The 21,780-nt window shown below is 40.8% G+C and overlaps 1 pseudogene across 1 annotated transcript in view; it reads right to left on the reverse strand.

Moving 5' to 3' along the window:
• Positions 1–2,025: 2,025 nt before the first annotated feature.
• LOC311168795 (class I histocompatibility antigen, Gogo-OKO alpha chain-like) overlaps positions 2,026–21,780 on the reverse strand; it is a 32,594-nt pseudogene continuing 12,839 nt past the window's right edge. The window contains exon 3 of the transcript in view: positions 2,026–2,187. The product of the transcript in view is annotated as a class I histocompatibility antigen, Gogo-OKO alpha chain-like (transcript). The remainder of the gene's footprint in view (positions 2,188–21,780) is intronic.

Raw genomic sequence — 21,780 nt, forward strand, 5'->3', positions numbered from 1 at the left:
CAGTCCATACAGTTTCCTTAGCCTTGCTGGCTAGGGCTGATATCTGATCCTTTCTAACATTTACAACTGTGTAAATCATCATTTGCTTGCTGGCTTACTTCTAAGTAATAGATAATACCATCTTATCCCAGAGTGTGGCTTCAGCTTTGTTCTCAATAATCCACTTTACTGTCATCCTAAATCCTGATTTTAAAATCCCTGATGTTATGTATATGCATTTGAACCAAATGCATTCTACCTACTAAAACCAGTAATGCCTGTTGGATATTTATTCATGTCAGTCATCACAAACATTCACTGCCTAAAAAACATTTTATCATTTATCCATTGCAGTGATTCTGTTACAATTCTAATTGATTTAAATGATGATGGAACTGAGCCTTCTGAAGGCTGAGTAACTTGCCAAAGGAACAGAACTTGAAGTGGTAGAGTAAGAAGTCCAGATCTTTCTGTCTCCAAACCTGAGGTTCTAGTACTTAGAGAGAGAAAAACCAAGTAATTATAAAATACTGCTAAAATGGAAAAATGTCTATACATGGGAGAAATGAGTTACAGATCTACAGATTATGATTAGATTTTTGTAAACTAAACAGTACTGTGTATGTGAATGTGAGCATGGATGAAGGAAAGTTATGGTCTCTTTTCCTTAAAAATGCATCTACATACATGCACGCACAATTTCACACACAACTTCAGGAAGTTCAGGTTAGGAACCTCTAATATACACATATTGCAGGTAAAGAAAAATCTAGAAGGATATATGCCAAATTGTCAAGTATGATCATTGAGGATGGGACTCTGATATTTTTATACTCTTTTTCTCTCTTTCTTTCTTTCTTTCTTTCTTTCTTTCTTTCTTTCTTTCTTTCTTTCTTTCTTTCTTCCTTCCTTCCTTCCTTCCTTCCTTCCTTCCTTCCTTCCTTCCTTCCTTCCTTCCTTCCTTCCTTCCTTCCTTCCTTCCTTCCTTCCTTCCTTTCTGTCTTCCTTTCTGTCTTTCTTTCTGTCTTTCTTGGTTGAACTAGTTTTTCAATGTGCATGCCTTATTTCTCTAACCAAGAAAAGAAATTTAAGATTGTGAGTGAAGTCCAGTTGTTTCCAATTTCAAATGAAATTTATAGCTTATTTTTCTCCTGATGACCAAGCTTCTAGCACTTTCCTGTGACATGGATAAACCTCTGAAAAAACTCAAAGAATGCCTTTGTGAATGTATAAATATGAGCTATTCTGTCCAAAGAGAAACTTTCCCTAAAAGTTAAGACTAACTGAAAACAAGGAGGTGGGGTATTTGTGGGGTGTGTGTGTGTGTGTGTGTGTGTGTGTGTGTGTGTATTGGGGAGGGTGATCTAAAGATACCGTGAAAGCCTTGTCAGAGTTCCCCACTATGAGTGACATGTGTGTGAGAGACTTCAGTGCAGCTCTTTCTGTGAGGAGCGAAGGCACCATTGTGCCTAAAGATGTGTGTTCTCTAAGAACTGAACGGTAAATGAAGCTAATGCCCCCTCACAGAGGGAACAACCACAGTACACTGTAGTGGAACTGTGTGTGCTAATCCAGCTACCCTCGGGCTGTCATTCACAATGACCTACTCATTCTCCTGTCAAGTCAGCCTGGCACTAATTGAAATGGCTGTTTCCAGAATATCCTGTCTTTCTTTCTTTCTTTCTTTCTTTCTTTCTTTCTTTCTTTCTTTCTTTCTTTCTTTCTTTCTTTCTTTCTTTCTTTCTTTCTTTCTTTCTTTCTTTCTTTCTTTCTTTCTTTCTTTCTTTCTTCATAAAACTGCATTGTCTTTATTTTGCACACTTTAATTTCAGAACAAAATAAAAAAAAATTCACAACATCCAAACCTGTTGTCAACATGGGAGGGGACAGGGTTTGAGACCCTCCTATCCTGTCTTACGTAAGACAGCAAAGAAAAAAACACTAGTTTTATCAGCAGAAGGAACCAGGTGGGCAGAGCCACTCAGGCTGCTGGGGGAAGAGATGGGGACACTATACAGAGGGCCCAGGGTCTGTAGGTTCAAACTCCTAGTCTAATTCTTCCATGCGAGATGCATCCTCATCACCCTCAAGGGGAGGGATCTCATCAGGAACAGCAGCACTGGGCTCCTCTGCTGTCACTTCATCTTCATCGATGCTCAAACCTAGTTTGATCATGCGGTAGATACGGTTTGAGTGGGTCTGGGGATCCTCAAGTGAGAAGCCAGAAGACAGCAGGGCAGTTTCAAACAGCAGCACCACCAGGTCTTTGACAGCCTTATCATTCTTGTCTACCTCAGTGTCTCCACAATAGGGTGGTCAGGGTTGATCTCCAGGTGCTTCTTGGCCATCATGTAGCCCATTGTAGAGTTGCAGGACACCCTGTTTTTCATCGAAGGTGTGTCTTAGGCTCTTCACCTGCTTGGACTGGCTGCCAGCAGAGATGTCAGGCTCACCATTTATTTAGTAACACTGGGTTTGGAAGACACTCTCTCTCCTCATTCCTCCCCTGCCCCACATGCACACCCCATGTCTGTTCAGTGCAAGTAGGTCTACATACAGCATTGCGGTCACATCTTGTTCTGAGCATGAATAAAGAATTCAAGAGTGTCTTACTTTACCCTGGAAATAAAAATGTGACACTCTATTTCTTAGAAGGAAATCTATAATATTATAACCTGATTTAGTCTTAGTGTGTTGGATTTTTGTATATGTTGGGGTTGGACAATAGCCAGAGACCCCAGGAGTTCCCAGTGTGATGGGCAGTAGTGAACCTCTTCCCACAGCACCCCATCTTCAGAACAATGTCCCCCTCAACTTAATGTTGCAATTGTGGGAACAGCAAATATTAATGAAGCTCTTTGGATCCATACCAGTGTGCTAGATAAGAAGGCGCGAGCTGTCTTTCCACTGCCCCATCCAATCTGAAAGCTGAATTTGCACACTATCTCCACTCTTCTTGGATGAAATTGAAAAGCTGTTTGGGTGGAGTGGAGTCTGTAGAATTCCTTGTAAGGATATCATATTATACCCCTCCTTCTTACAGGCTGGAACCAGAGATGGATACAAATCTCTGCACACTACGCTGCATGATCAGGAGCTTCCTACACACCCTGATGAGAATCCTGAGTTAACATTTGCCTGCTGCCTTGCAGGCCTGATCTCCCTGTGGGAGGCAGCGTCTATCAACTGTAGGCTCTCTGCGGAGGCAATAATTACACTGTAGTAGTAAAGAGTCCCTGCTTTCCAGTTAGAGCAACCTGGGTTTATGTCCTGACACAGACATTTACTAGCTGTGGTTTTTGTAAAGTTTCTCACTTTATTTTAACATGTTTTCTTGCATGTCCATTAGGAGGGTTATATGGAGTGTCATAAGTTAAGTACTTATCACCACAGTGAAGTGCCTCCTAAATGAAGGCTAATGATATTATTAGCATGCTATTAGTCCTCCCATGGGGGAAAAAATCCTTCCTTTTGACCGACCACTCTCCCTGCCAGTACCAGCACCTTTTCTTGCACTCCTTTGGAGTGGAGTGAAACAAAGCTATTCCATAAAGAGCCCACACTCACTGTCCCCAACATCTGTCCTCACATTTCCTCCTAAACCCACCCTAGTGGACTTTGGCTCCATCTTTCTTGTCAAGGTCACTGCATTGCTAAATGCATTGGGCCTCCCTGGTGACGTGGGGGTTAAGTCTCAGAGCTATCGCACTGTTGCCACTGCCACAGGAGTTGGGCCCCTAGCCAGGGAGTAACCCACATGGTGCAGCAGACCTCTCCTGTGTCGCCCGCTGCTCCCCTCAGCAGTGTATATCAGTAGATCTGCCTGTTCTGTTCTCCACTCTGTCTCTGGTGAATCCTCTTAACCCCTATACCTCTGGCCTGCACCCCAGTTCTTGTATGCATAAATAAAAATAAACCTTTAAAAAGATAGTAAATAAATGCAATGGCATATAGCAATGGCCGCACTGGTTAGCAGCATTTGGTAGAGGAGATCACTCCTTTTCCTGATATGATTTCCCTCTGCGGCTTCAGGATAAGATAATTCCTCCTATCTCAAGAGCTGTTCCTCTCAGTCTCCAGGGCTGAGGAAACCGCTCTGAAGACATTGTAGAGACCCAGGATTTGGTGACTGTTCCTCTTTTCTATCAACATTTATTCCTGCAATGATCCCACATGGCCTTCTGGCGTTAATTACCATCTTTGTGCTAGTGATTCCCAAATACATCTTACCAACCCTAAACTCAGTCCCAAAATCCAGACTCATATCTCATAGGCCACAGCACTCTCCATTTGATATCTACTAGGCATTGAAAGCCTAGGAGGGGTTAACCGGAGAAACAGAACTAATGAGATATAAGTGTGAATGAATGTATTACAAGGTTTGTGAGTACAAAGTCCTAAGATCCTCAGGTTGAGGAAGGTGGATACCCAAGAAAGCTAATGATTTAGTTCTAGTCTGAGGCCAAAGCCCTGAGAACCGTAAGAGTTGATAGTTTAGATCTTGTCTAAAGGTCAGCAAGCTCAAGGCCAAGGAGAGCTGATGTTTCAGTTTGAATTTAGTTAAGAAAAAGTCAATTCCCAGTTCCCAGCCAGTCAAGCAGGAAGAATTTTCTTCCACTTGGGGGAAGAGATAGTCATTTTGTTCTATCCAGGTCTTTAATTATCTGGTGAGGCCCATACACATTTGAGTGAGCAATATGCTTGACTTGGTCTACCAATTCAAATGTTTATTTTATCCAAAAGCACGCTCATAGACATGATTAGAGCAAGATTCGACCAAATATCTGGGATCCCTTGGCCTAGTCAATCTGATGAGTAAAATTAACTATCACACATAACATATCTAAAAATGGACATCTGACCCTTTGGACTTAAGGAATTAAGTGACTTGCCAAGATGACACAGTAGTAATAGGAAAGTTATTTTAAAACAGTACTTGGAATCACAGGCAAGAAGTGCTGATGTAAGGTCAGTTCTTGCAGCAATGCTGTTTTCCATTTTTTATTAAAAGTAGAGCTCTGCTTAAGGAGCAGTATCTGTTGACCAGTGCCAATGTACATCGTGCTTGACCATAGGAAAAGATTTATTCTCTTATGCTTATCACTATGTCTTTGGGTTATCTGATAAAATCCCCTTATTTGGAAATATTTCTACCTTTCAGAAACTAATAGATTAATGTTTTGGTTTTTTTTTTTAGCTCCTACAAAGCCAAGCCAGATAGCACTTTATGGCTTTCCTTATAAGTTAATTCTCCTTTCTTCTTAATAATATATATAATGGTATTAAATCATTTCACAAGGGCAAAATGAAATTGTTTTTGTTGTCATTATCCACAAATATGAAACAGGCTCCCCTGATGAGGTTGGGGAAATAAGCATATAGAACCTCCTGGTCTATTACGATAAATGTGTGTACATATTGGTTGGGATATTGATTCAACAGGAAGTACATAACAGTGGCTAAAACATAGAATGTCTCTCTCTTTGACAACCAGTCAAGAGAGGAGATTGTCTCCAAGTCCATCTGGTGCCTTCCATGTTGTGTTCCCCTGTCTTCTACTGTGTTATTTTCATCTAAATAGTAGAATTTGGGCCACACTCTGAAAAACACATTCTACAGAGGAAAGTAGGGAAAGTGAGCATCATTAAGAATATGACCTAGAAATCATATATCTTACTCTTACTCTTATCCCATTGAACAGAATTTAGTCACATGACCATACTTAAGACAAGTTAAGAAACATGGCCTGTAGGGTAGCCACATGCTCAACCTGGGGTTCTACTACCAAAAGGAAGACGAAATTGACTATTGGGAGATAACTAAGAGTCACTACTCAGCCATATCTGTATGTATTTCTGTCACCTCCAACTAAATAATAAGCCTTCAAGGGCAGGATTATATCTTACACTCTTAGCACCTTGCATATTGTGATTGCTCAATAAATATTTGTTGACTGGGCACTTCGGCAATTGCACTTTCATCCAAAAGAATTTCTGTACAGTTTTTATTATAATGCTCAAAACAAACACTATTCAACCCCAGAGTAATGACTCTGGGAAATCAAAGGGTAATGTGGTCATAGATAGCTTCTCCGTACACTGACACACAGTTTCATGTTCAGCTAGAGAGGCTGCCTGCAGTAAACAGAGGCAAAAGACAGATTCCGACTAAATGGGTTCATGTTCCAGCTGATTGGCTGCTTCATTAATGCACCCAGAGATTAAGCTACTGCTCCAGCAAATTTGCTGACCTAATTTTGGTAAATGTGGTTTCATGGCATACTGCATTCCTTTCTTAATTCATCAGACTTCATGGGAACCAGAGCCAAGACTTCCCCTCCCCCAGGTAGCAGTAAGCTGGTGGAATTGTTCTCTCTTGTCCATAAGGAAATGAAAACGGATCCTGCTGGAGGAAGTAAATAGAGCAGCAGTAAAGCGTCCCTCCCCCTGAATCTGAACATCTGTTCAGACTTTTCACAGCTCCCACGAGGAAGGGGACAGAACACAAGACTGAGCTAAAAGGAAAAACCTCCTCCACTTGCCCTCTGCTAACTTGTAATTTATGATCATTTGACCTGAACTGGCCCTGGGTTTATCTCCATCATGTCTTTGAAGGAAATCCAAACTGGGCAAATGAGTATGATAAATCAGAGTATACGGGGTGATGTTTATCATATCCATGAAAGCAAACAGATTCAGGGCTTAATTTCACAAACTATTGAAACAAATGCTGCTTATGCCAGAGGAGATACAGATTCAATCACAGAGGGTACTGCACACCTCCATTTGAAACTTGTGTTTAAGATAAAATTGAGTTGCTCTATGGACTTGAAAGAAACATTCTATCTTCTACAGTTCTGGAATTTCACCATTGCACACTGACTTTTTTTTTTTAATTTTTATTTTATATATTTTTTTACATCATTTTTCATTTTTGCACAATGTATGCATTTTCATCTTGGTTATATTCCCCATACAATTCCCACCCCCCTTATTTTCACCCTAATCCCTCCGCCCCTCTCTTCCCCCATAGTGCATCTCTGGTTTATAGTTGCTTGTTGATTTTGATTTTTACTTTATTATAATTAGTCTTTTTCCTGGTCCCTTATAAACAACCCAAAAGCCCAAAAATAGATGACTGGATCAAGAAGATGTGGTACATATACACAATGGAATATTACTCAGCAATCAAAAAAGATAAACTCATGCAATTTGCAGCAACATGGATGGAGCTGGAAGGGATCATGCTCAGCAAAATAAGCCAGAAAGAAAAAGAAAAATACCGGATGGTCTCACTCATAGCAGGAATTTAGAAAACACTGACCTTTCTTCATCTATCTGAATTAGCAAGGGCTTTGGCAAATCTGTGAAGACAGCCAGATGCTCTCTGGGAACCTTAGCTGCCCCTGATCCAGATGTCAGTTTGCATTTATTTTAGGATGAATGGAGATCCCTTCCCCCTCAAGTTGTCATCTGTCCTTCCCAGAATATTTAGCAGTATGGCCTTTGGCCAATCGTTTTCTTCTCCTAATGTGGAAGGCTCTGAGTGTCTGGCTGCTCAGCTGGAGCCCACAACTGACACTTGTCTCCAGCTGCTTCAGAACCCACTGTCCTGGAGGTAAAGCTGCAGGGATAAGCATTGTGAAAATAAAATCTGTTGCTAGCCAAGCCAGCCAAACAGTGTGGGAGGAGTGCACAGGCCAGGCTGTGTGTTCTGGCATGACAAAGTGTTAGTATCTGAGGTGTTCCACTGGGAGAAATGCAATGATGTTCTCTGCCCAGGCCTAATCTGTGTATTATCAGTCAACAGCTCTTAGACAGTCTTGTCTGAACCAGGCTAAGAAACTGGGGTCAGCACATTTGCTGGCTACCATCTTGACTTGACTGACCTATGGGGTCTGGAAAGGCCTTTTAGAAGCTCAGCTTCAGAAGGCAGAAGTGGCTGCCCTTTATTGAATGACTAAGAGAGAGTAAGCATTGACCATTGTTTAAGCAGAGACCAGGCCAGCCTCTCCTCAGATGTGCCCTACTAAAGATACATTTTTAGCTAACACATTCTGAGCATCAGATAAAACCACCCAAGTCATATTTTGAGGTGCACATACATTTTTCACATAAGAAAGGAAATCTTAGTACTGTAGTCCCCAGAAATTCCTGGTAACCTGAAACTTCGTTCATTTTTTTCCTGGTCTTCTTTGAGGGTGCATGTCACCCATGGCTCACAGCAACTTGCTCTCCAGATCTATGTGTTGTCTGATTGCACAGGAATCAAAACAGAAGAGAAAACATTATATTCCTGGCCTTTCCAGTAGGCAGGTCCCTAGAATATTCTTAAGACCTACCAGGAATTCAAATGAGAGCCCCTCAGAGAGCAAAAAAACAGGGGGGGGGCATGTTTTCTTAAATATTCTGCTTACAATGTCCCCTATCACTTTATATACCAGGCCAATCTCAAACTAACTCTCTCTCTGTCTCTCTCCCCCCTCCCTCTACCCCAACCTTCATCTCCTCTGTTTGTCCCACCCTCCCGTCTCCCTCAGTTTCCTTGTCTTTAAAGACACTGACAATCTTTTTTGGCAAGTTGCCTAGAATTCAGAGAATTTTTGTAAAAATTTCTTCTAACCATTGGCATGGAAAGCACTGCATAAATCAGTAAGACATTTTGTTGTAAAACTTTCTCATTATCAACATTCACTACTGTTTCCTTTTATGAATGCTTCTTTGTCTTCCTAAAAGCATTTCAGATGAAGCAATGTTGTTACTGAAAATGTGGGAGCTTTCTGCTGTACGCTTAGCTGGTGGAATTGTAGATGGTTGCCTTGAATATGACAATGCCAAATTCCTGTAGGTGAGCTCAAAATATTAACTTACAGAGCAGGTTGGAGGTGGATGGAGATTCAGCTTCCTTATTATCCGATGGAGTCACTGGATTTATATTTTCGAGGTAAAAGGGATTTGAAGGTGTCTTAACTACTCAATTCAGGTTGGGATCTGAATTTTCCTGTCACTCTATACTTACATTCACACTCAATTACGAAAAACAAAGGTGTTTTGCACACGCTGTGTGCCAGCACTAAGCTGAACACTAAAGATACCCAGATTTATAAAAAACGGCCAGCGCTGGAGTTGTTCATAACCCAGAGAACATTCATTTGTCAACAGCAACTCTTTATTAGAAAAATTGTATTACATTTTTATTGAGGTAATGTTGGTTTATAAAATGATATATGATTTACAGGTATAGCTTCAGGTGTATGTTGCCATAGCACATCCACCACCAAAACACCCATAGTTCTCCACCATAGTCCTTTGCACACTTTTTCTCTTGGGCACCCCACTTCTCACTCTACCCTTCTTGTAGTCTCAATTCTGCAATCAGATTTCTAGGATTTGTTTTACCTATTCCTTTGTTTTATCTTTTTCTAGTTCACAGGAGTGAAATTATCATCCATTTGTCTTTCTCCTTACAATGTGATTGGTGCTATAGTCGAGCGAGAGCACAGGGATAGAGATACATGGGTGGAACACATGGCAGTGGGTGGGACACATGGAAGTGGTGGGTGGGACACATGGCGGTGCGCACTGGGTCTTCTATGGCAGATGTATGGGCTTACATCCTTGATCTACTATTGTTTATATATTTTTAAAGATATATTTATTTATGCATACAAGAGCTGTGGTGCAGGACAGAGGTGCAGGGGGTGAGAGAATTCACTAGAGACAGAGTGGGGAACAGAACAGGCAGACTGAAATACACTGCTGAAATGCACTGCTGAGGGGAGCAGTGGGCGAGACAGGAAAGATCTGCTGTGCCATGTGGGTTGCTCCCTGGCCAGGGATCGAACTTGCACTGCGGTGGCTACAGATTGCTACATCATGCTGAGACTTAACCCCTTGCGCCACCAGGGAGACCCCTTAATCTACTATTATTAACTAAGTGAGCAGGTTAGTTAATCAACTAATACCTAGCTTTTGTTGTTAGGATTAAAATAAATATCACAATGATACAGAATGTGCTCAAGAAAGTGTTGGCAGCTAGAACATGCACAGTGAATGCTCTTTTGTAATTGGGCAGTAAACAATTGATCCTGATTTTATTTGGTGGGAATCTGGGCAGTGTGAAGGGTAGTGGAAACTGAGAGCTCAGCAGAAGACAGCCAGTGGGAGGGAAGGACTCGTGCTTGCTCAAGAAGAGTCTGCTTCTCCCAGTGGCTGGTCACTGGAGAGAAGACCAAGAGATTTAGAAAAGGCAGATTGAGGCCAGATTGGGAAATGATTTGTAATGAAGTATTGTAATTAAAGTATAAAACTTGACATTGAAGACAGTATGTTGCTATTGGTGTTTGTGAGGAAGAAAGTGGCATGGAGAGAATTGAGTTTAAAAAAATAGTCTTTTTTATAACTGTCTGAAGAATAGTGTGCAGGGGAGAATAATTTGGAAATGAGTACACGAGTGCAAGCAAGAACTCATATTCAATTGTACTCTGCTGGGATGAGTTAAAGATCTTATATCTAGACACCTTGCTAGGAGCAGCAAAGGTGTGAACAGTGTGAAAAGTGGAAGCAGAGTGTCCGACAAAAGGCAACAGTAATACAGGGGAACCAATACAATCATTTTTTAATAAGATAGAATTAATCAAAACTGTGACTGTCTGGACATGGAGGTGATGAAAAATAATTTCGTGGGGAAATGAGGATTTTTGGACCTTTGGAATTCAAAATACTTCTTCAGAGCTGGAAAAGAAAGATTGTGACTTTTCTTCTGCCCTGCCTTTCCTCCTTATTCTTTGGGGAAAGAAGACACAGGGGCCAGTGACAGCAAGTTCTCTTAGAACATGTGGTCTAGCAGTGTTTTAAGGTCAGTATTTGAAAATTGAGTGAACAGTGCAAAAATAATGAACAACTTTGGCCAATATTCTCAGGGCTTCCCTTGGTACCTTGAATATTCAACTAATAATCTTTTTAAAAGAGAGACTAACACTTGACTTTGGAAAGTTTTTTTCCTGTCAAAGTGGAAATGTTATGAAAGGCAATATTAAATAATGGAAAATGTGAGATTATTTGATGAAAGGTGGAGAACAGGATCTGAAGGTCATCTTAGGTAAACAGTAGGAGTGAGTGGTGATGTGTAAATATTGACATGAAACCAGGAGGAAACAAGGAGAGGAAAAAGGATTACAACATGAGCTGGGTTTTGCTTGTTGGAAAGATGTTGTTCATGAAGGAATAATAAAATCTTAAAGAGAAGACAAAGACATGAGCCTGAGAAGACATCCACTAGTCTCTTTCTGTTAATGCCTCCAGAAGTTACCAGAACATACTATTGGAAAAATTGGCATGGGAACTATAGCATAATTTATTGCCAGAGGCAAATAAGAGTCAATTACTTGAGTATTGCATGAAATAAACTGTACTATGTAAAGTGTGTATTTGAGCCAGATTCACAGCACCCGGCCAGATCCTCTTATGAGATGCACTTGCAACTGGTGAGAACTAGTCACAAAGTGGAGACAAGTGAAGTTGCATTTCTGTTATTTTTTGGTTAAATTTTTAGAACTTCCATATACCTGTGAGCAGCAAAGGCAATATCTCTCTCTTGATCTAATCCTTCCCTTTAATTATTCATCAATCTCCAGGGCTTATTGCATTCAAAAATGGCCTTGACTTTTCACATATCTAGCCTGGATTGCTGGTATCTTACTGGTTTACCTTGTGCTTCCTTTTCACTGTCCAGAGTGGTTATGTGGAATGCTTAGTCTTGCAGTCTGACTGTCATGGATTGTTCACTACTGTAGGGAATCCTGGCTGCCAGACGCTAACGGGGTTCACCTCCAGAGCCACTTCTCAGGACAAAGGTCTGCTGCAGTGTGCTGAGTCAAAATCTCTTAAGCATCTGCCTCTTCATGGAATCATTTTCCAAGTTCTTTCCCCCAAGCAGTGGACCAGTTTTTCTATTAAATTCTAGGAATAAAATCTCTTGAAACACTTCTCTCTGTGCATAGTACGGTCACTTGGTCTACATTTATACTCATAAATGAGGCTACTTTCATCTTAAAAAAAACAACAACAACAGCAACAAACATGGCATTGTAGAGGATACAGAATACCTGAACAAGGGAAAGTTTCTGTTAACAGGGAAGGAAAGAAATGCTTGCTTGGTAATCACCTACAATGTCTTATATTCTCTCTGTCCATTGCTGGTCAGTCACTGCTTCTCCTAATTCCACTTCCAAAATGTCTGTTAAATCCACCCTGGCCTTTTTCCAGTTGCCCAACATCTCCTGCCTGGCTCTTGATTCTTTTTCTGCCCTTGTCCCGACCACCTGCTCTTCCCTTTAGCTGCCAGTCTCAAGTCTGATTATACCAATTCCTAATTTATTATCCCCTACGTCTCTCCCAACCCCTCCTCAAGGTCCATTAGATTTGGATCTTCATCATAACTCTTTACTTGTTTAAAATAAAATATAGAAAATTCCATTTGGAGGTGAAAGAGCGCAGGATGATTTCATGTTGTTTGACAATTGATATTGCTTCTGCATTTCTGACAAATGGGTTTCTTTTTGGTGTTCTAACAAGTCTGAAGTCTTGTTAAATTTGTCAGGCTTGGAAATAACTCTTTGTTGTAGTTATTTCTGGGTACAAAATTGTTATGAAATCATCCAATTTAAAAAAAGGAGAAACTATAAAGATATCAATTAGGTTTGTTTGTTCGTTTTCATTGTCTTATTAGACATTCCTTAAATTATATTTTACACTTTAGAGGTAGTAATATCTCCATGACTACAACCTTCAGAATATTCTAGTTATTTTTATGATCATTATTAGGAATAAAGAAGCTGATGTAAATTATGTTCTATTTAACTCTGCTGAATTACAGCTGGCAGTTACATTTTTAATGGATAAAATAATTATGCATGATTTTTATCATTTGCTATGTTCTTAGCAAGGATTATTTAGATCAAGAAATGTACTATAGAAAACATATAGGAGGAAATCTGTCTTTAATGAAGCAATGAAATCAGAAACTTTTAATATATAATGAGCAAAAATAAGGGAATTGGGTTTTATAGTTACAGCAGTCAAAAAGCATCATTGTTTGGGGGAAGTGACTTTATTCAGAAATGTCTGGAAACTTTATAGTTCTCCTTTGGAACTAAATAATATCCATGATAGGGCCTCCCCAGTGGCGCAGCGGTTGAGCGCTGGGTTGCGAAGCTGCCTGCAGCCTCTGCAGCGCCGGTTCGATCCCCGGCTGCTCCCCCGCCACCGGAGGAGGGTCCCACATGGCACGCAGACCTCTCCTGCCGCCCGCTGCTCCCCTCAGCAGTGTACTTCGGTCCTTCTGCCTGCTCTGCTCCCCGCTCTGGCTCTGGTGAATTCTCTCACCCTCCCGCGCTCCTGACTGTACCCAGTGCTTGTATAAATAAATCTTAAAAAAAAAAAAAAACTTAAAAAAAAAATAATATCCATGATCATAGATCATGTGCTGGAGACTACAACAGACTGATTTGGTTACTATCTGGTCTAAGGGCCCCTGGGCAGCCTTTGAAAGCAGAGTTGCTGCCTCTGGGGTGTTGCTGTTCTCTTGAATGAACAGAAACAATCAGGAGTAGATTATTTCATCAGTAAGGCTGCCTTAATACGCGCTCTGTGCCAGGTCTGGTGAACACCATTGTGTCTTTGGCTTTGATCTTTTCTCAGTCACTCAGAAAAGCTGTCCCGATGACATGTGACTGCTAGGGAGCCAGGGTGGAATTCTCTCCTTCTGAGGAACTGCACGTTTTTTCTTTCTTTCCTTCCCTTGATCCCTCCCTCCCTTCCTTTATAGTGTGGTAATATACACCTAACAGCAAATTTGACATTTTAACCATTTTTAAGTACACAATTCAGTAGCATTCATTGCCTTCCCAATGCTGTGTAGCCATCACCACTGTCCAGCTCAGGCATGTTTTCATCATCCCAAACTGGAACGTTCTACTAAGCCCTAGTTTCTCGTTCAGCCCCTGGCTCCTGGCCCTGGTCCCCTCTAATCTGCTTCCTGTCTCTGTGAATTGCCTATTGCAGCCACGATCTATCAGTGAACTCATCCAGTATTTGTCCTTCTTTGTGCCCACTGCTTCACTTAGCACAATGGTTTACGTTTTCAGGGTTCATCGTGGCATAGTATATATACACACTTTATTCCTTTTTGAAGACTGAGTGATAATCACCATATGTGTATGCCGTATTTTGTTTACCCACTTGTGGATGGATATGTGCCCTGTTGCCACCTTTTGGTTATATGTGTTATTATTATTATCATTTTTTTTCAATAGTGCCTGAAAGCATGTAGTGACATTCTGGCCTTTTCTGTATTTGGATTTATTTCTGACAAAAAAAAAAAAAGAAAAAGAAACTCAGATGTTATCACCTTTAAAAAGTGTTCTTCCTTGCTGAAAAGTGTTCATCCTTCCTGAGCGGAAGGATGTCAACAAATGGAGACCTCTTCATAGTTTACATATCCCAGGGCCAAGTGCAAACACCTCCCAGGAAAGGCAGCCTTCTCTTCTCTCCTTGGAAAAGATGAGCTGTGGTGCTGCTCTCTTCCTCACTATCCATTCTGAGGCAGGAAGGGCTTCTGAGGTCTGACAGAAAATTCCACCCCAAGTTCTCTGTTACTGTTGCAGAAAAGGGAATTTTGTACAGAGCATGGAAGTGTCCCTCTCTCTCCAGGTGAAGTTACTCAGATGAGGACTGTGTGTGGCCTTCCTTTACCAAGGGAGGCTTCATCTTGCTGTGTGCTGGCTGCCATTTCACTCCATGAGGTAGTCTTAGCTGGAGCCCTGGAAATACCCTGTTTTCCCAATCCCTTCTTGTCTCCTTAGGGTTTCTTGTTCTCCTTAGGGTTGCTAAAAATATACAGGCCTTGGGAAATCAAAGTGCCTCTTTTCCTCAGTGGGACAACCAAGGCAGGGCTCTCTGGGGACCAGGTTGGAGTGGATACTTCAGACTCAATGCCCAGTGAGGCCTCTTGCATTCTCTCACCTAGAATCTCAGTGTTACCTCCATTCAGTTGCCAAGCGAGGTGGGTTGGAGATCACTGGTTTGTGTGTATGTCGGGAGAGAGTTCCAGAGGTTTCTCCTCTCTAGAGACAGGTAAAAGCAAGAAACAGAGGGAACATATTGGACTGTAGCAAACTATGACCATTACCTCTGAAAATAACAGCCTGAGCTCACCCAGTGACATCAGTGCTTCTTGGGAATGATCTGAATAGAGGTAGAGGGAAAGGCAAAAGTGCACTCTGCTTTGTATATGCACAGATGTTTTATGTACATTTCTTTATAACAACCATATATACCACACACCCATTATTTATTACTCTGGCCGGTGACAATACCGAGCTACCAAGAGGGCACATAAACAACTTGCATAGCATGAGTGGCAGAGCAAGATCTGAACCCAGTTCTGTTGAACACAATTATCATTCCATACTATTCCTTGGTCATACTTGGGCCCAGAAAGAGTTCCACCGCTTGGTCGTCATTCTAATCCTGTCCAGCGGGTAGGATGGGAATTCTGCCATGGGTCAGCTCCAGTAATAAATTTCAGTTCCCTTGGAAGCTTTTCTTATTATTACTTACATCCATTCTGCCAAGCCAGTTATGAGGCTTAATTTAGAAACAATTGAAGTAATTAGAACATGAAAATTGTTTTAAAAGAATAAGACAAATGGCCTTATTTCAGTATAATATAATTATTCTAAGGACTTCTTTCTAATCAATGGTCAAAGCTTGGCTCTAAGTAAGCATTAGAGAACAGAATGGCTATTTTGAAAGTTTTACTGAGGGGATTATGCAGGTACACAGAGTTAAACCCACATAGCTGATAAGATGCTGCTGCACCATTATGCTGACACCTAGCACACAGAAAACACACACATGCACATGCATGCACATATGCCAGGGTGAGAGAAACTAAAGAGACCACACTCCCATTACACAGTGCTTGTACTTTGGCACCAGCAGCTCTCACATGCTTCCTGGACTTGAGAGAACCTAACCCAGTTCTGTCTCCAGGTCCACTTCTCTTAATCACATGGTTTTATATATGACTGAATCAGCACAGAGATTGCGTAACGTGCTGGTTAAGAACATGAGTGCTGGAGTAATGGCCTCACTTTTAATCCTGGCTTTACCACTTATAAGCTGTGTGACCTTGGATAATTCACTTAAATGCTCCATGTTTCAATTTCTTCTTCTGTAAAATGAGGATGTAAAATAAGACAGGAGGGCCTCCCTGGTGGTGTAGCAGGTTGACACAGTGCTGTGAAGCTGTCAGCAGCCTCTGCAGTGTGGGTTTGATTCCCGGCCCGCCAGGGAAAAACCCACATGGCACAGCAGACCTCTCCTGTCTCGCCTGCTGCTCAGCAGTGTACTTCGGTGCTACTGCCTGTTCTGCTCCCTGCTCTGTCTCTGGTGAATCCTCTCACCCTCCCACGCCTCTGGCCTGTACCTCTGTGCTTGTATAAATAAATCTTAAAAAAAAAAAAAGTCAGGAAACCCTTTACACGGTTTTTATGAGTATTACATGACTTAGCATATGTAGCCCACTGGTCCATAAGGAGCGTTGTAGAGGAATGTGGTAACAAAAAATCACAGCAAGTGACTTTTGAAGTATGCAAATTTAAAATCATGATTCTCTGGAAATGGAGTTGTTTAAAATGCTCTAGTTCCAAGAAGCTAAGATTTTTTTTGCTTTGGGATGAGGTGAAGATAATAGATATTCTGCTAACAAGGGAGATTTGGGTTCCCAGTCTGGTCTATCCAAATGACTGAGTTCTCAAGCACATGCTACACAGCCTGTGTGAACAGGTGAACGCTGGTGGAATGAGGTCATCAGGAAGAAGTTCGGATGGAGGATTGTGGTTTGGGCTGGAGTTTTTGGGAGGATCTTGAAGAATCTAGGGATAGATGGTGGGAGTTGGGAAAAGGAAAAGAGGAAATACAGGGATGGAAATACAGGGATGGCCCAGCACTGATCCTTGATCTCTCTTTGGTTCTTCAAACAAATTGTGTTTTCCCTGGAGTCACATGGGGGTACTTCCTCCACATCAGCGCCATGTACTCTTTGTATTTTATTCTTTATCCACGTTCTCTCCTGGGGTTAAGAGAGGACACGCACTCTAAACACCTCTGTAATTTCCCATCCTTACCTCTGCCCAATGGATCTTTTCCCACTTGTTGTTACATCCAGTGTTGGGTGGGACCTTTCTGCTCTCCATTGGCAGTTCCCACCCAAGGAAAGAGGAGCTGGTTTCACAGAAACTTGATCATGACATACTATATTCAGAATTTTACTGTCAGCTTCATCCTTGGGGCATTTTTATAATTTGAAACTGATGTGATGGCCTCATAAATCCAGGAAGAGATTGATTTATTGTAATCCTACTTTTTCTTCATATTTCTGAAAACAGCTTCAGAATTTATAGTGTCACTCACAGGAGTCTGGGGAATGAAAAACAGGGGTGGTTCAAGAGAAAAGTACCCCCTTATTTTTGTTCTCAGCTACCAACTTAGTGGTGCACACTACTTTACTCCCATGTGGCCAGTAGGCCACCTTTGCCTTTTATTAATAAATTGGCTATTGGCCAATCATTCTTACTATGCCTTAACCCATTTCATTGTGAAAGGAATTCCTATCCTTATTTTTTAATGTAAGGTGTTACTGCCTTACCTAGATGATGCTCCTTTAGAATAGAGACTCTGTCATTTATGTGAAACAGTAGTCTAACTGGTAATCCATCCTACATAATTTTTCAAATCCACTATAATATCTTGCACAGTCCTAGGCACACATTGAACTCTCAGGAAAATGTTGTGAAATAATTCAAAAGGAAATAGAATCTCCTTGAATGAAGGCATTTCTCAAAGCTTCTCCCATATGCTATAACATAGAGCTCATGGTTTTATTCTAGGAAGAGTGCTCATGGTAACTTTTCAATTGCATCCTTTGCTCTATTGTTGATAAATTTAAATATTTAAAACATCTTTTATTTCATTTTTTATTTAAATTTTATTTTTATATTCCCCATACAATTACAACCCCCTTATTTTGACACCAATCCCTCCTTTCCCCGCCCCCCACCCCCCATAGAGTGTCTCTGGTTCATAGTTGTTTGTCGATTTTGATATTTTCTTTCTTACAGTTATTCTTTTTCCTGGTCCCTTATTTAAGTTTTCTAGATTCCTGCTATGAGTGAGACCATCCAGTATTTTTCTTTTTCTTTCTGGCTTATTTCGCTGAGCATGATCCCTTCCAGCGCCATCCATGTTGCTGTAAATGGCATGTGTTTATCTTTTTTGAATGCTGAGTAATATTCCATGGTGTATATGTACCACATCTTCTTGATCCAGTCATCTATTTTGGGGCATTTGGGTTGTTTCCAAAGCTTAGCTATTGTAAACAGTGCTGCTCTAAACATAAGGGTGCAGGTGCTCTTTGGAATTGATGTTTCTGTGTCCTTTGGGTAAATACCTAGGAGTGGAATTGCTGGATCATATGGAAGCTCTATGTTTAGTAGGTTGAGGAATCTCCACACAGCTCTCCAGAGTGGTTGGACCAGTTTGCACTCCCACCAACAGTGCAGGAGAGTTCCTTTTTCTCCACAACCTCCCCGACATTTGTTGTTGCTAGTTGTTTTGATATGTGCCATTCTCACTGGTGTAAGATGGTACCTCATTGTAGTTTTGATTTGCATTTCCCTGATTACAAGTGATGTTGAACATTTTTTCATATGCCTGTTGGCCATTTGCATTTCCTCTTCAGAGAAGTTTCTTTTTAGCTCTTCTGTCCATTTTTTGACTGGATTATTTTCTTTGTTTTTGTTGAGTGTCATCAGCTCTTTGTAGATTTTTGTGATCAGTCCTTTATCATTAGTGTTGTGTGCAAAAATGTTCTCCCAGTCGGTGGGGTTTCTCTTTGTTTTGGTTATTGTCTCCTTTGCTGTGCAGAAGCTCTTTAATTTGATGTAGTCCCAGCTGTTTATCTTTGCCTTCACTATCACTGCTTTGGGTGATGTGTCTGTAAAGATGTCTTTGATGTAAAACACATCTTTTAAAGCACATTTAAAGTCTCTATAATCTAAATGACAAAAATGATTTAAACTATATGCATATCTCCGTTAAGTTCAGATTTTTAAAACTTTTTGGTTCTTCTATAAAATGGATCCAATTCAGTTTTGATCACTGAAGCATGTTTTACTCTTCTTGTATTATCACTTTCTATGTGAGTATAATCAAATTCTATTTTTTGTGTAATTTTCATATAATGGAAATGCTGCTTTTAAAGAAATAAGTCATCAATTCCGAGGATTGGAGTAATATTCTATGTTGTTTTATACACTGTTGCACATCATGATTCATTAATTTAGAGAAAAAGAAGTACTGCAAATTTATTTTCACCAATATTCAAACAGAATAGTCACACATCACATCCTTCTCTTATTGCATTCTCCTTCAATTAAATTATTTGGATAAATTTCAGATTTGCATTATTCTTTTTACTGTAATCATTTTTGTTCCAACCCCATCCATAAAGTATACATTTTACTGTAGGTATAAGTATATTTAAATATTTGAATCTATCATCAATGAAAAATTTCGGTTCTCATTTCCTGGCATTTGTAAATGATTATATTGGTACTTTTGAGTACACACTCTATGCCTGTTTCAAAAATTGAAGGTGTTGCTCGTTACACATGATAAATGCACCGCCTAGTGTTCCCTCTCCTTAGCTCATCTCATAAGCTCCAAACTGGGGCTGTGTTTGCTAACAAATACATGTGTGCTAATAAGTTATTTAGTGCTGCAAATACAGATTATTCACGAAAAGGCAGAATGTAATTTTTTTTCCAATTTCTTCCAGTGAGGTTGGTGCATTCTGTGGTTCAGTAGTATGGGTACCTGTGGGTGTGGGTGGCTGGGGGGTGTGCAGGAACACACAGTGCAAGATGCTGTCCTTGCCACATTAGCAGGAGGTGAGGGCTACCTATTACTGCTTCAGCTGACTCTAGCCCAGGTAGTGACTTTCCAGGGAAACCCTACAAACCTTTAAAAACAATTTTAGAATATTCTGGAAACATTTCCTTTGTGTGTTGCCAAGCTCTGTTGCATCATCACACTTGTTCTTCAGAAAACCCCCAATTTGTAATTGAAGAGATCAATGCCCAGAGAAACATATATTCCTACCACTAATAGGTCTCAGGATGAGGATTACCTCCAGGGGCTTCTGATTCCAACATTGTGGCTTTAACCAGTATGCTTGTCACCTCTCACCTCTCCTGTGTAAACAGGTCAGTCCCAAATTGTGTTTGCTGTTGTGTTCCAAGGGACTTTTCTTCTTTAGCCAGTGTCTATAGTACCCTCCCCACACATACCCCCCAAAATCCCCTGAGACTATAGTTTCCTTTGAGAAAGAAAATGTAAGAAGAAAACCAATAACAACATCATTCTTGATAAAATTTGACTCTAGACAAAGAAAACCTCAGTTCCCCCATTTTTTCATAGAGGATGGAAGGCTTAGTGAGAAGTCCATGAACAGTTGGTTACTTCCAACAGAACAATTGTTGAGACTGGAAAAGAATTTCTGCCATCTACTTTATTATTTACCTAACACCAGTATTATAAAAATTCCTCTTGCCGCTGCTTCATAGACTCTTTGAGGTGACACAGGCAATGGAACACCCTTCTGGTCAGTGCAAATGGGTTCAGTGGAATGGAGCCCTCACTCTTTGAGCCTATACCACATGATGGCGTCTTCCTAAAGATGCAGAGAAGCTCCATCCCTCTGCGTCATGCTCACTTAGAAAAGGAAGGAAGAAGAAGAGGAAGGAAAGCCAAGTGGAGGAAACAATAACCTCTACCTAAGCGTCAAGTAAGATGTCAGCAGGTAGAGAAAGAGAGAGTCATAGTTATGATGTTGGTTCACCACTTTGGTATTTACAAACACTTCAGTGTTTACAAAAGACTTTGTTTATTTTCTCATGAGCTCTAGTTACTGGATCAGGAGAGGCTTGGAATGACAGTACAAGTGCTTGCTAACTTCAGGGAAGGGTGGAGAATGTGGTGATTTCAGGGAGGTTGGGGTACAACCTTTAAGCGTCCTGAGTACCAGGCTACTGGGTGTAGTCTCTGATCTGTCATCAGTAGGGAACTGGAAGACATTTAAAAAAAAAAAAAAGATTAGATAGAGAATCTTCGAGAATGAGAACAAGTAACATTTCTAAGTTTAGGTGGAAGATCATGAAGGTCTGGTTAAGAAAGGGCTGTGGTAATTGAAAATAAATTTGAGAGAACAATAATTTCCCTATGGCTGTTTGTTTTGTTTCCCAAATGATGAACTTTTTTTTTTTAACCAGTTTATTGCTCTTCTTCACCTCTCCAAACGTCTTATGAAAAACAGATTTCAAAAACTATAAGAGAATTGATTCAGTCAATCCCTGAGATCCTATTTTTGTTAGTGGTATAGCCCATTAATATCCAGTGTGTGCTGAAAATACCACTCTGTCCAGCCGGACCCTGGGAACAGTTACAGCCTCCTCCAGCACTCCCTGGAGCAATTGGTTTGCATGGGCTTTTCTGGCCTTGCTCGGGTTCTGCCCAGACCCCACTTGGTTTGGTCTGCTTTGTGGGTCTCAAAGATCCCACAGGTCTTCACTAGGGTCTCCTTTCCTTCCCCAACTCTGGGTCACAACCGCTGAGTTGCTGAGCCTGGGAAGTGTTTGCTTTTTGTCGGACATGCCTTATTTGACTGTGCCTTTAGGAC

This window comes from Talpa europaea (assembly GCF_964194135.1).
Source record: "Talpa europaea genome assembly, chromosome: 3".
Taxonomy (NCBI): Eukaryota; Metazoa; Chordata; class Mammalia; order Eulipotyphla; family Talpidae; genus Talpa; species Talpa europaea.